Source organism: Euprymna scolopes, chromosome 22, assembly GCF_053919585.1.
Source record: "Euprymna scolopes isolate OS-2025 chromosome 22, ASM5391958v1, whole genome shotgun sequence".
Lineage (NCBI taxonomy): Eukaryota > Metazoa > Mollusca > Cephalopoda > Sepiida > Sepiolidae > Euprymna > Euprymna scolopes.
Genome location: NC_136503.1, coordinates 11,290,656 through 11,305,830, shown reverse-complemented (window position 1 = coordinate 11,305,830; position 15,175 = coordinate 11,290,656). Strand labels below are relative to the sequence as shown.

Genomic DNA, 15,175 nt, shown 5'->3' with positions numbered 1-15,175 from the left:
TTACATTTTATTACTGAAATATGTTTAAGCAAACTATTAATGTTAATAGTCTCCTACTTGACTCCCCTTGAGGACAAAGCCAAACAGACGGTCAATTTTTTGTGGGGAGAATCCAGTTCTCTTAAAAGAGGCACTCAAGACTGGAAACAAATGTTCAAAACTGTCTTGTGAGAATTAGTGAGGAGAGTTTGCTGACTCAGCATAAGTGTTATCTTAAGAATGTATCAGTAATACTGGTATATTCATGTGGAGCGTTCAATCTCCCAAATAAACCATTAAGGAAGTATGGAAATATTAACTTGTTGGAAGGTTGGCCAGCTAAGGAAGACTAGGAAGCAAGTGATTGGACAATACTGTACAGAGTAGAATTTGGTGACAACTAACTCACTAAACTATATATATATATATATATATATATATATATATAGTGCACAGAGGACAAATATAGGAGGAAAACATTATCTATCGAGGGTCCCTTTTCTCAGGGATTCCTATGCCTTGAGTGTCACAGAGTGTGTATGTCAAGGATTAGTCTGCACAGTCATCGGAGGGCATGCCGTTAAAGACAAACTTCCCAATGATCCTCGGATTTGAGGAACCAGCCAATGAATGAATATATATATATATATATAACAGGACTGGGGAGCTAGTCTTCAAAACATCAGAAAATGTCTGACTCCAAATGAATGGAGGAAGAACAGATATTACACAATCCTAGACAAAAGGTTGCATTCATAATAATCTATCATGATTATAATCCATATATTTAGGAGAGTTATGTCCCTTTATTTGAAAACAATTTCAACCCCGTATTGTTGTCAAATATCTTATAAGAAACGTTTGAGAACCCGATTTTGGTCTCCCAAAACAGTGAAAGGGTTAGCAAATTTAAATTGTAGTTAGGTGTCCCTATAATTCATAAGGGAGAGATCATTTATCCTGATTGTTATAAGATAACAAAATCATAGTCTTCCTTAAAGAAAGGAACTGATTAAAGGAGAGCAAAATTACATTTGGCACATTATTAGAAGCGTAATAAAATAAGATAATTTATCGCAAAGAATCGATCATTCATAAAAATACGAAAGGCAACCAAGCGGAAATGCTGAGACAAACAACGAAAGTTTACAAACAAACAATGCAGAAAAGGCCGAGGCTCTTCTTGCTGTGCAAAATCATGGCTCATCGTCTTTTGTCCTCCTCAAAATAACCGAGAAGGAGAAACCGAGCTCTTTTAGACCATCACCCAATCTATTTCCATCATAAGAGACTTCCTCTTACAAGAAATCTAGGGCCAAAACTGCAAAACATAAACAGCTCTCGTATCAGAGATTTGGTAAATAATCCAGTAAGCATCGATTATATTTACACAAAATCAAGTGAACAAAGAAATATAGTTTTTCTGCAATATGATACGCATAACGTTGCCGTTTAGTGGGCACTCGTATTTGTGTAGACAATACCATTATTTTATCTAAGGGGTTAGGAACATAGAAAACCCCCAAGAAGAGAAAAATGAGATCTGTGAAGAATTTGAACTTCTATCTAGAAAGAGGGACTGCCTTTAGCTAACATCCTCTGGACCATTTGATCAATGATCTAACGACAGTCTTATTTGTACAGATAGCTCTAATTTCTTGCTATGTGAACAATAAACGTTTGTTCATATTAATAAACCATGTCAGTACACTGATATAGTGAACTTGTAATTAAATAAACATAGTTTAATAATGGGAATAAGCAAATGTATATCATCCATGCGGTAAGAGATTAGAGTTAATTCTATTTCCGTTTCATCATTGGTCAAGTACTGAAAAGGATACCCACTGAAGGTGATTTCTTTTTGTAGGCACAGGTTCAAATCCAGTTCTTCAGCCAAATGATCTCATTTATTAATGGTATTGTCTTTGCAAATATGAATTACCCCCAGAAAGCAAAGTTAGCTATATTATAGTATTTAATATTAAAAATTAATTTTCTAACAAAAGGTGAGTTTACTTTTTTTGTAATTGTTTTTTTTTTTTTTTTTAAGGGGGGGGGGGGGCGGGGTGCTAAGAAGAGGGAAAAAGAAAAAGTAACATGGTCAAAATATACTGTCTTTGTTTGGTTTAGGAGCACAAATGAACCATAATATTTAACTTTGATTTATAAACTTTAAATTCTAGCCAGAAAATACTTTCAAATTGAGAGCCTAAAGCTTCTAGATCATTTTAGAACTTTGCATGACCTTCGAAAAGTCAACATGACGGGCATTTTTGTTTAAACATATTTCTATATATAATAACGGGAAAAAAAAAACCCATCAGAAATAGTGTTTATTTTATTTTGTAAACTTCAACATCTGAAAGTGATTTTCAAAGCCTTTAAATTAGCGGGTAGAAAGTAATATTTGACTCAAATTTATGTTTGTAGTCAACTATTATGGTTTATTTGTGCCCTTAAATGTAAAAATCAAGTGACTTAGTCATTTTCAACCATGCCTCTATTGTATTAATGAATAAAGGAAAGAAAAATGTGATTTACAATAAGGGTAGATGTCGATCATTTCCAGGGGAGGTCGCTCAGTTATTGCCAACACCCACTCTCTCTTTTCTGTTAATCAGTGTAGCCTATGCACCTTCTTATCTTCACCCAAGCATCTAACAACAATGTGCACATGCGATGACTGGTCTCAAGGGCTTTTGGGGAGGATTGAGAGGGTAGGGACAGATGAAATGGGATAGGATCAGATCTTTTGGTTGTCTGGGGGTGGGGCATCAGTGAACTCCAATACTGACCAATAGTGAGAAAGAATAAGAATAAGGTAGAAGAGCACTACAGGTCATCTGCAGAAGTATAATAGTGTGTTACAATGAAGTAAGGGGTCGAAGAAAGGACTTATTTGTTTTGGGCAACACGCAATGCTATAGGGAGGGGCATTGAATAGGAAAGTGATTATAACAATGCCGGGAGAAGAAGAAAAATTTTAATAGTAATTACAAAAAAAAAAAAAAAAAAAAAGAGAGAAGAAAAAACAAAGATATATTTTGATAAGTTATGACAGTAGAGATTTTGTATTAAGTACATTAACGAGTCTCGAAAGTCATGTTATTTTAAAAAAATGTTTTGTGAATCAAACACTAAAGTGAAAAAAAAAAACACAGAAAAAACTAACCTGTGGGGAGATGGGGTGGAGGGGAGAATAAAGAGGAGATAAATAGGAAAAGAAAAAAATGTGTGTGTGTGTGTGTGTGTGTATATATATATATATGTATGTATATGGACAGTATTTTTTTTCTTGAAGACATATTTTGTTAAATATTACAGATGGCTTGTGTCTGTATATATTTTCCTTGTTTTTTTTCTACATGCCTGGTTAATTTTTGAGTTTCAGAATGAAACTGGCAGATGAATTTGCCATACTCTTTGCGTACCCTAGTACTTTCGGTTTCTTCCTCGGGTGTATAACGAGTATGCCGAACTTATCTTCAATGCCAACCTGAAATTCATAAATTAACCAGGCATCTATTAAGGATCAAGGAAAAAATATGCAAACACAGATTATCTGAAATATGTAACAATATAAATATATATATATATATATATAATGTAGAAAAAGGGGATAAAATTTTCCAACATTATTATATAAAGATGACTTGGAAACTTTTTTATGGGAGAAAAGCTTACTTAGTCCGTATGATGATGCAGTATATCATATATCGAAATTTTATATGGACTAAATCTAAATAAAGTTTTTCACACGAACAGATTTTCTAGTCATCTTTATATCACATATATATAAATATGTGTGTGTGTAGGTAAGGGGGAGGGGAAGAAAAAGTAGAAAGAAAGTAAATTGCAAACACATGCACATATACACACTCATACACAAAACATGAACATCAACTTCTCAAAAAACGGCCAATCAGATATGAAGACTCTGAACACTCAGCCGAATCAAGACAGAAGAGTTTTGTACAGATAAAGGGCTCAATATTTTTTCAGTTAGAGCTTTATAACAATAATAAATATTAAAATATTTGACTGATCTGGACACTTTTCTACAGTTTCATGGTTTATCCATTATTCAGAAGTGCTTTTTTTTAAAATATTGTTTTCAATCGATTTTAATGTATTCCTGAGTGATGGTATACATTTGAATAACAAATTCAAATTTGTTATTCGAATGTATGACATAGTCTCAGAAATATCTTCAAACACTTGTGAAGAACAGACGAAATCATGGATCGATAGTATAGTGTTCAGACAAGCCAATTTTATTATTTATTATTACTAATATATATGTGTGTGTGTGTGTGTGTATATATATATATATATATATATATATATGCGTGTGTGTGTAGAGAAAAAGAAAGATTAATCAGAAGGTCAAAAACAAAAAAGAGAAGTCTGTTCCATTGCCCAAGTCAGCAACTTACTCCAGTCGATTCATCTGAAAAAAGAAATGACAAAAAAAGGTGAAACAATTGTTGGTAAATGATTGGTTGTTGCATCGTCATACATAATGACAAAACAATGTCACTGGTTTAGGAATACAACCAGACAAAAAAAAAGTAATGCGGTTGTATATGATTTTTATGCATTCAAACACATCTTCAGTTTCAAAAGCAATCTTTTATTCAGGTTGTATTTCTAACTCAGAGGCAATATCTTATTTTACCAGAAAAACAACAAAATAACTATGAGAAAATTGATAAGGATGATGCTAATAACAACAATAACAGTAATGATAATAAAAATAATATTTGTAATAATAACAATAATAATAATAATAACAACAGTGAGAACATTACTGATACCATTAACTGGATTAAAAAGAATGTTACAATTGTATTGAAATAAGTTTTTAAGTATAATCAATGAATTTACAAAAACAAAACTGGTTTATTTATATCTGTGCCAGAAAAGAACCACCTTAGGGCCAGATATGTTTTAAACTGTTTGGCCACCAAGGAATAAGCAGTCAAGCAAGATAAACATCTCTTACCAAAATGTTCTGTTGTATGTCTGGTCATCATTTCTGCTTAATTTATTAATCCTACGTTCAAATGTGAAAATAGTGACCAGGAATGGTGACTGTACAGCAGAAGATATTGGTGAGAGATGTTAGACTCTGGATGCATTCAATCTGGATTGACTGATTGCATATATAATGTGTGTGTGTGTGTGTCTTATATATATATCTCCACACTGTATCACAGCTCTTCAGTGTGGCTAGAAAAGCAAGTACTTAAAGCCAAGTTTAAAAGTCGACCGTCTAATGGAAAGTCGATGCTCCTAACTATTCAGCTATTAGTTATCTGCTGCAAGTAATAAAAATCTCAATGTTTTTTTTATATATCTAAACACTGACAATTGCCACAGATTTGTTTATATGAGATTTGCATTTATACTGAAGGCAGTTGGTGACTTCACTTATCAAGCTCAACTGAAAAGTTGGTGGTGGGGGGAAGCATATGTAGTCATTCACAGAGAATAAAATGTATGGAAACAACCAGGCTCCCCCACATTAGGGTTCTCATGTAGTTGTTGTTTCTTTGTTTCTACTTTCGTTGTCTTTTTTTTTTTTTTTCGCTCACATGCTCCTATTCCAAATTTGTAGCAGTGGGCCGACATTAGTAGGCTTCTTTTTTTCCTTCTTTTACCAAAACAGTCATTAATATTTTATTTAAAACAAAAATATTTTTTCTTATTTTGAATTATTTAATCAAATAAAGATGCCAGTTTTTTTTTTACTTGATTACTAAATTTAAAAAGCTATTTCCATAGTATTTTCAAGTTAAATTCAGTTTTTACGATATTTTTGTTTATTAAATTGTTAGGTAATTTGCTAGAATAACTCTATATATATATTTGTGAGCAACACCAAAATTTTAGAGAATTTGGGCAGAAAATATACTTTAGCTATGCCTGTAATTATTACATATTTTAAAACAATTTTCTGTATGAGAAATCAAAAAATAACAGTCAATCATTTGTGTTATTCCGATAATAATCCATTTTGGATGTTATTCAAACACTTTTACTTTATCATGGCAGAACAAGTACAGGCGATACTAAGAATACAACTATGAATTACAAAAGACGTCTCCTAGTTATGGCTGATAGAACAAGAACAATCGCTTCCGATGGATTAAATAAAGGGTTCTATTCAAAATTTTGTATAGATTCCCAAGGTCAATAGGATATACCTAAAGAAGGTTGGAGGTGACGTTGGACAAAACGTTTTGTGAAGAACATCCAAAATCAGAACAAAAGTCGGAAATAATGCAATTTTTTATGTATTCATTCGATATTCATTTGAAATCAATTTTTTCTTGTTTGAAATGTACATTAATTTATTATGAAATCCAAATATGAATTTACTTGTCCGATATCTGGTGTCACAAAAAAACTCATCATCATCGCAAACATTAATTAATGAGAAACGAATTACCCCCTTTTATAGTCGCTCTTTATCATGTAAAAATCATTAAAACCATTTCCTCTCCAAAAATGAAAAAAAAAAAAATGGCTGTCTGTTTATGCTTTCAAATTGGTTTATTTTATATTTAAAAAGAAAGTCATACAGAGAAGAGACTGTAAGCTTTTTTTTATTATTATTGTTTCTTTTTTAAACTTAAAAAAAAATGTGTAATGAATTGACATTTGTTCTTTTATAATTTTTATAAAAAGTTATTCAGAAAAATAAAAAAGTGTTGTGTGTTGAATTTTTATTGAAGAAAATGTAAATTTTTTAAATTAATTCTTTTTAGATTTCAAAGGTTAAAACAGAATTTACTAAAAAAAATTCTTTTAAATTTGTTTTATTTCATTTTTTATTAATTTTATTTATGTGTTTTATAAATGTGGAACAGGTTCTGCTAGTATTTTATTGATAAGATAACACGGTTTCAACATATGAATAAGCCCTTTTATGGTAAAAGTATAACATTTTTAAACTATTCTTTTTTAGCACACAGATAAAAGACCATTGAAAAATACTAAATATTTCTTCTTTGTACATTGGTTAATAATTCTTGAAATTTCAAATGTAAAAAGATTTCTTGGAACTCTGTTACAATTGAAAATACTGCAACCTTAGAATTGTGTTTGCATGAATAAACTGGAATTCTTTCTTTTCTGTCTTTGAAACCATGCAGAATGCACTTACCAAACATTTAAGAGAGAAAAATTGAAGCCATCATGACAAGACTCAGTGCTAACACCATCTTTTAATGGAAGCCATTAAAAAAGAAACCATATAAGTATTGGCAAATCTTGAAAAATTGAAAACAAATCCAAAAAACATCTTGCATTCTCAGCTACAGCATGCGTGCATGTACACACACTCACACATTCGAATATATATATAAACATACTTCAAAAGTATACATTTTTATATGTTCTCAAGATTTATATATCTTGAGAATATATAAAAAATGTATACTTTGAAGTATATATTCCTTATAGTCAAAATTGAATTATGAATAAGCTTAATGAAAATGTATTTCCACCTACAGAGCATATATACTGTAAAATTAAATAAATTTTAAATCTGAGTACTATACATTAATGTATATGATGGAGATAGATGGTTTCCTCCTTCTAGTCATCCGGGAATTAATAAATTCCATGTTACAATACCTCAAACCGAGTTGCCAGTCTTGCATAGCATGGACAGGCTGATTGAAATCTTTCCTCATTTTCAGACAACAATATGAAGAAACCTTCACATCTCCAGCAGACACAGTAATTTTTTTTATTTAAATAAAATTTTGAAAAATACTAGTTCTCGTGTGACTTAAGATAGAGCACTTTGATGTTGCTTTTTCTGCTAACACAAGACACACACACACACACACACATATATATATATATATATATATATATATTTCTGTAGAAATATATTTTCTTATAATATATATCAGTCTTTAAGAAGATCAATGTAATTACAGAGCAATATAGAGAATAAATGACAAAAAACCATATTCCAAAATTCATGATGTTGACCATCTTATAATTTATTCCTTTAATTCAGTTGACTTACACAATTCTTGACAGTATGTTTCGTAGTGCAAAATCAATCACTTAATTATTATATCAATCAGTGAATTTATTATATACTTAACTCATCACTGATTGATATAATAATTAAGTGATTGATTTTGCACTACGAAACAGATACTGTCAAGAATTGTATAAGTCAACTGAATTAAAGGAATAAATTATAAGATGGTCAACATCATGAATTTTGGAATATAATTTTTTGTGATTTATTCTCTCTCTCTCTCTCTCTCTCTCTCTCTCCATATATATATATATATATATATATATATATATATATATATATATATATAATTATTTTTATACCAACAGACACTTTGCAATCATCAGTGCAGGAGATGATGATTAACGTTGGTCGAAGGATTCAAACTTTTTCACGAAGCCACCTTTGATTACATTAGCAGCGTCACCGTTCACCACCACAAAATTAAGTGAAATTTTAACATTACTGAAGCTTAACATTTAATACAGATGATTTTAGAGTGATGAAGTAACAGGAAGTCACGATCTCGCACGCAAGGCTGACCAACATTTTCAATTCCCCAGACAGTGCTCAACTTTAAGAATTTTATTTCTTAAAGAGGCGACAATAATATACATATATAAGGAATTGTGACAATATAAATAAAATTTATATAACTCAAAATGATTCATAAAGACAGAATTTCAATGTCAATTACAAAATACAAGCTCAATAGTTATTAAACAGAGCTTATATATTAATTTCGAAATGATGATCATATCATTTCATAACAATGCTGCCATAGATATTCATCAAGCAAGAATCAAATATGCCACATGCTTCGAAGAATTTAAAAAAAAAACAAAAAAAACTGAAACCGATTCTGCAGAACTTGTAAATATTTGCCATAACCATGAAATTCTCATATTTTAGGAAAATATGAATAAGAAAACGTGAGAAAGAGAAGAAGAAATGCATTCGCAGTCCAATAAAAAAGATCTAAAGAATTTCCCAGCAAACAAGGATATATATATATACATAAGACGAGAACATTCATTTTTTTTTGACAAGAAAAAGGTAAAAGGGAGGATTGCAAGTTCACTCAACATGAACACTGAACAAGATGAACGTTTCATTCAACTGCTTTTGTTTTAAAGTTTTTATAACATTATATATTTATTTCTAGTTTTATCCTTTGAGATGAGGTTTCATAATTTGTGTATTCATTTTTTTTTTTTTTTTTGGACTGTTATCCTCATCTTTATAGTTGTTGTTGTGGTTTCACCACGTTTCGGCCAACTCATCCTCTGGCCTTCTTTGAGTAAGATTGAAACCGCTATCTTCAGACAATGCTCACTTGGAATCGTAAAGACTCAAGGCCTCTATACACTGTGCCACAAGCCCCATTTGGATAGAGGCGTTGAATCTCTACGGTTTCAAGTGAGCATTGCCTGAAGATAGCGGTTTCAATCCTACCCAAGGCAGATCAGAGGATTAGTTGGCCAAAAACGTGGTGAGACAACAACAACTATGGAAGGCAGTAATTACTAAGGATACAGATACAAGACTCAGCATTCTTATCCCGTCGCGGTTAACCACCTGAAGAAGGCCAGAGGATGAGTTGGTCGAAACGTGGTGAAACAACAACAGCTAGGAAGATGGGGATAACAGTCCGCAAAAAAATGAATACACAAATTTTCAGACATGTTTCGTTTGTTTTGTATAAAGGTTTTATTTTGATTAAATGTTTAGATGTAAATATTTTAGGGGTTAGTAAAAAAAATTCAACAACAGAAAATATTTTCATCCATTCCCGCTTGTTATGAATGAATTGTCAATATTATAATGGTTGAATTAGAAATCACAATTTTCATTAACTTTTTGAATATTCACTGTATAATGCTAGAACTGTCACTGATAAAGGTTTGTATTATGCATGTGAATTTTTCAATCGGTTATTTTAACGTGTAAATGGAGTGGATGGGGGGGGCTCCTTTTTTCTTTTTGCTTAAAGTCGGTACAACTTATATATATAGGATTCGGTATAACTTATATATATAATTAGAGTTTATATATTCTAATTTTATTTAGAAAGAATTATTTTTTCAAAATTTGTTTGAATCAAAGAATACAGTGTATAAAATAATTTCCTTAATCCATGGATTTTAAACTCATAATTTTATTTGCTCCATCTAGTATAGTGAGCAATTTTATTTGGCTGGGATTGTCTTATATGAATATTACCTTCCAATAATATTTTGCAAGACTTGAAACCACCAGATTCACTAATCTGTAATCTAATTAATTTCATTATCTTGAAGTATATATATCTACATATATAAAAAAAATTAAAATGAAAGATGAGCAATAAAAGTTATATATAACTTTATTATATCATCAGAACAATAAGGAAAACTTAAGGGGAAAATTAAGGAAAAAAAAAACCCTCTTTAGGCCATGACATTTCAAAGCTAAACGCTTTTCATAAAAAGAGGAGAAAGGCCAGAATTATACAAAATGCAAATATAGAAAAAAAAAACTGGCTTAATGACATTTAGATATGAAATGAGAATGAAAGAATTTTTGTTTTTGTACTATCGCCTACCTACATACTCCTTCTATTTATCCTTATATGTTGTTGTACCTACTTTTAATTACTATTCACCATTTTATGCTGTTGCTTCATTTTCATTCTAATTGAAAGTTTTCCGCATCTACAAACTACCATTCATGTATTTAGTTATCGTTTTTGCTGGCAAACAACATACAGATCATGATTTAATCAAGAACCATGCAAATATTTCCTTGTATAGAAATTAAAAAAAAAATCTGCAGAGTGATTTAATAGAACAGAATTGGTGAAGTAGTTAGGGGTTCAAATTCTAGTTGTGACTAATTGTTTTCATATTAAGGAAGGCATGAACCTATTCTTTCCTTGCATTGCATTGATTAGGCATATACTTTTATTTATATACAGTTAAGTATGTGTAAATGTATATGTGGATGCACATTTCTGAACTAATTAACCGATCATTATGTATTTTGAAACACAGTTGCTGGGCGTAAGGGGTCACCGTGTGGGTTGTTCAGTTTATTTGATTTTTATGTATAGGCGGTAAAATGAGAATAGAAGCCCTTCAAAAAAATTCAATTTTTTATGAATTTAAACAATATTATTAATAAATATTACATGAAACTTTAAAGAATTTTTAGGGGAGGGCATAATATTGTCGCAAAAAGAAAAATATATCAGAATTGTATTGAATTTGATGAATTATATTTTGATTTTAATCTGTGTGAGGGAACATTAAAGTGATGCAAAATTGTTTTTCGGAATTTATTTAAACCATCATAGCATGGATATCCTTCCTAAGGCAGGTATCCTTTTAGTATCTCTATAAAGTTAGACCCGTCCTAGCATCGATATCTTTTTAGTATTTATATAAATTAGACCCATCCTAACACGGATATCCTTTCAGTATCTATATAATATTAGACTCGTCCTAGCACGGATATCATTTTAATATTTATATAAGGTTAGACATATCTTTTTAATATCTATATAATGTTAAACAAGTCTAAGCACAGATATCCTTTTTGTATCTATAAAAAGTTAGACCCGTCCTAGCATGGGCATCTTTTTTAATATCTATGTAAAGTTAGACCCGTCCTAGCACGGTCTAACTTTATATCCTTTTAGTATCCATATAAAGTTAGACCATGTTTGGATGGGTCTAACGTTATATACACACTGAAAGGATACCCGTGCTAGGATGGGTTCAATTTTATATAGATACTAAAAAGATGCCTATGCTAGGACGGGTCTAATTTTATATAGATACTAAAAGGATACCCGTCCTAGCACAGATATCCTTTTTGTATTTATATAAAGTTAGACCGTGCTAGGATGGGTGAAACGTTATATACAAACTAAAAAGATATCCAGACTAGGTAGTATCTATATAAAGTTAGACCCGTCCTTACATGGGTATTCTTTTAGTATCTATGTGAAGTTGGACCCATCCTAGCACATACTCTTTTTAGTATCTATATAAAATTAGATCTGTCTTAGCATGAGTATCCGTTTAGTGCTTATAAAATATTGGACCCATCATCACACAGCTATCTTTTTAGTATCAGTATAATATTAGCTCTGACCTAGCATGGGTATTTTTTAGTGTCTATCTAAATTTAGACCCGTCCTAGCACAGATATCTGTTTAGTATCTATATGAAGTCAGACCCGTCCTAGTACTGATATTTTTTTAGTATGTATATAAAGTTAGACCTCTGCTAGCACAGGTATCCTTTTAGTATCTAACGTTAGACCCATCCTAGCATGGATATCGTTTTAGTATCTATATAATGTAAAACCTGTGGTAGTACGGGGTATCCTTTAGTACGTATCTATATGAAGTTAGACCAATCCCAGCACAGATATCCTTTTTTGTAGTTATACAAAGTTAGACCAGTCCTAGCACAGATAGGTTTTTAGTATCTATATAAAATTAGACTAGTCCTAGCACGGCTATCCTTTTAGTATCTATATAAAGTTAGACCCGTCCTAATGGGGATATCCTTTTAGTATCTATATAAAGTTAACCCGTCCTAGCATGGTTATCCTGTAAGTATTTATATAAAGTTGGACCCGTCTTAGTCTTTTAGTATTTATATACTGTTAGATCCGTCCTAGCACCAATATTCTTTTTAGTATCTCTGTAAAGTTAGACCCGTCCTTGCATGGATATCTTTTTAGTATCTTTACAAAGTTAGACCCATCATAGCACGGGTATCCTTTAAGTATTTATATAAAGTTAGACCCGTCCTAGCAAAGGTACCTCTTTTAGTATTTATATAACATTAGACCAGCCCTAGCACAGATTTTTTTTAGTATCTATATCAAGTTAGACCTGTACTAGCACAGATATCTTTTTAGTATCCATATAAAGTTTGACCTGTCCTAGCACGGTTATCCTTTTAGTATCTATATAAAGTTAGACTGGTCCTAGCACAGATACGTTTTTAGTATCTATATAAAGTTAGGCCCTACCTAGCATGCGCATCTTTTTAGTATCTATATAAAGTTAGACCCGTCTTAGCATTGATATCCTTTTAGTATCTATATAAAGATAGACGTGCATATTTTTTTTTTTTTTTTACACAGTGATCACCACTTATCAAGGCCCGGAAGCCACTCAGGGATAAGGGTTATTGCAAGTACATTACGTTAGTGTGGAGATTTGATGAAGTGTTTACTTAAGGGGGCGGTTCATTAGGAATTTGTTAACGTTGGACTTGAAGACATCCAAGTTTATTTTAACAATTTTTTAACAATAGGTATTAGACATTAATGTTTATATATTTGCATGTACAGAATTCACTCCTAACCTAATTAGCCAATCATTATGAATTTTGGAACACAACTGATAGGCATAAGGGTGGATAATGCAGGCTATATTTAATTTACTTTAATCTCATGCAAAGAGGGCAAAGAAGTGATGGGGACCCTTTTTGAAAATTCAGATACCTCCGATTTTTATGAATTTTTAACAATAGGTATTAGATATTAATTATACACATATATACATATATATATATATATATATATATATACACACACACACACACACACACACACACACCTCTTGTCAGTTTCGACAAATTTTAATTGCATCACTTTCACGTCCACTAACACAGAAATTATCTACTAAATTCTATCAAAACGATATTATATAGATTCAAAAGTTTTGGAGTGATTAAGTAAATATTAATAAGAATTGATTATATCTGATCAACTCGGTTTCAAGAAAAAGGTTTAAATGATTTAGTTATTTATGTTTTCGATCTGGTTTCGATATTTTTATAGAATTATTCTGTGTCGGAATTTTTTAGATGAGGATCGATAATTTAGATTATTTAAACTACTATATATCTTATAATTGGTATGCGGAAATAATGGCACAGGCAAACCTAACATCGGTAAAAATGGCACAAGTGAATAAACAGGAAAAAAATTGGTAGAATGCAAAAACATAGAGCAGAGGTTCCCAACCTTTTCATCAGGTGACCCCTGATTCATGCATTTCAAGGTTTCAAGGCACGACTATTATACAGTTGTGTGCAAAAATATTCGACCCCTGTCTTAATTTTCTTGTTTCGTTGAATCTATACTTCAAAAATTTTCATAACGCCTTTTAACGGCTAATTATGAATAAATTGTATATTTTTCAACAATAAATGAGGAAAAGTAATTCGAGATTAATAATATATATCAATTTATTTACAAAAAATATAAATATGGATGTTGCAAAAATATTCGACCCCTTTAATTTAAAGTTTAAATAAAAGCGTCATTAAGTTCATTATTTTAGTCTGACCTTGTATTTATTTCCTATAAATAATATTTATGACTCTACTGAATCTAAAATCAGTTCAAATTGAACTTCAATGCCATATTGAATGATTGAATAATTGTTTCAAGTAAAAAAAAATTCTTTTTCAACGTCAACAAATCTGCAACTATGACAAAGAACAAAGAGTACTCTGAAGACATTAAAAAGAAAGTAATCGATGCCTACCAGTCTGAGAAGGTTATAAAAAAATTTCCAAACGTTTTTCTATTCCACGGCCGACTATTATGTCCATTATCAAAAAATGGAAAGTAAAAGGGATTGTATCAAGTCTTCCAAGATCAGGTCGTCCAAGAAAAATTATGACACGTGGGGCTAGGAAAATTGTTAGACAAGTTTCAATAGACTCTAAATCTAACCTAAAGGACGTGCAGAACGATTTGAAGAATGCTGGCTCAGATGTACACTTGTCAACTATTCGTAGGGCATTAAATCGTGCCGGATTGCATGGACTTATTGCTAGAAGGAAGCCCTTACTTTCCAAAGCTCATCAAAAGGCTCGATTAAATTTTGCAAAAAAGTTCCTAGAAATGCCTATTGATTACTGGAATAATATAATTTGGTCAGACGAAACGAAAGTGGAACTATTTGGACGCAACCAGCAACGCTATGTTTGGCGAAAAGAAAATACTGCTTATAATGTGAAGAATACCGTTCCAACCGTTAAGCATGGAGGTGGATCAATCATGGTGTGGGGCTGTTTCAGTATAAATGGAACTGGAAGATTAACCATAATCGATGGAAGAATGGATTCAGTA

General features: G+C 31.3%; 1 protein-coding gene and 1 long non-coding RNA gene across 21 annotated transcripts in view; one reads left to right on the top strand and one right to left on the bottom strand.

Annotated features, from left to right (window-relative positions):
- Positions 1 to 15,175, top strand: part of LOC145243891 (uncharacterized) — a 213,011-nt gene that overhangs the window by 21,289 nt on the left and 176,547 nt on the right. The gene's annotated exons all lie outside the window — the stretch shown is intronic.
- Positions 3,269 to 15,175, bottom strand: part of LOC145243887 (uncharacterized) — a 1,140,095-nt gene continuing 1,128,188 nt past the window's right edge. For all 20 annotated transcript variants that reach the window (XM_080106980.1, XM_080106982.1, XM_080106985.1 and 17 more), the window contains one exon: positions 3,269 to 4,432. The gene's annotated coding sequence lies outside the window, so the exon portion shown is untranslated. The remainder of the gene's footprint in view (positions 4,433 to 15,175) is intronic.